We start from the raw sequence: 714 nt of genomic DNA on the forward strand, positions 1-714 counted from the left end.
TCTATTTTGAGTTGGCCGATGATACCTACTCAGTACTTGTACTGACCCCTACTTTTATGTTCTTCTTGTTGTTTTGTGGAGTGCAGCAAGTGCACCAGTGACTTCGTCTCGTCCGCAACTCTAGCCAGTCTTCAGCACGTCAGATTTCAGGGTGAGCTATTATTCCTAGCTCGGGCTGGATTCTCTTCTTCGCGTCTTGATGTCTTTGAAGTTCGGACATGGACCATCGTTTTACTTATTTTAGTTCTTAATTACTCTTAGACTTAGAAATTTGATGATAGATGTTCTTGATGTGATGACTTCCAGATTTTGGGGATGATAAGTATTATATTTTAGAAGTTTATTAATTTGGTTATATTAATGAGTTTTGGTCTTCCGCATTATATTTTGTTATTCAAAATTTATATACTGGTAAACGTTGGGGTTAGATTTGTTGGTTCGCTCACATAGGAGGATAAGTGTGGGTGCCACTCGCGGCTCGTTTTGGGTCGTGACATAAACATAACTAAATTAAACTCATATATACTAATCTTATAATTCTCTTACTTCCTCAAAACTTAGTTCAAATCAATAGCTGAGCTCAAAGAATTCACAATTAAACTCAAAGGCTTTCTTGAACTCTACTCTTAGCTCTCTCTTGAATGTGAATTATGAATTCAAGAGTTATGGTTCATGATATGAAGCATATCATGATGATAAAGTGGGGTCATGAAT

The sequence above is a fragment of the Solanum pennellii genome, chromosome 4 (genome assembly GCF_001406875.1).
Source record: "Solanum pennellii chromosome 4, SPENNV200".
Lineage (NCBI taxonomy): Eukaryota > Viridiplantae > Streptophyta > Magnoliopsida > Solanales > Solanaceae > Solanum > Solanum pennellii.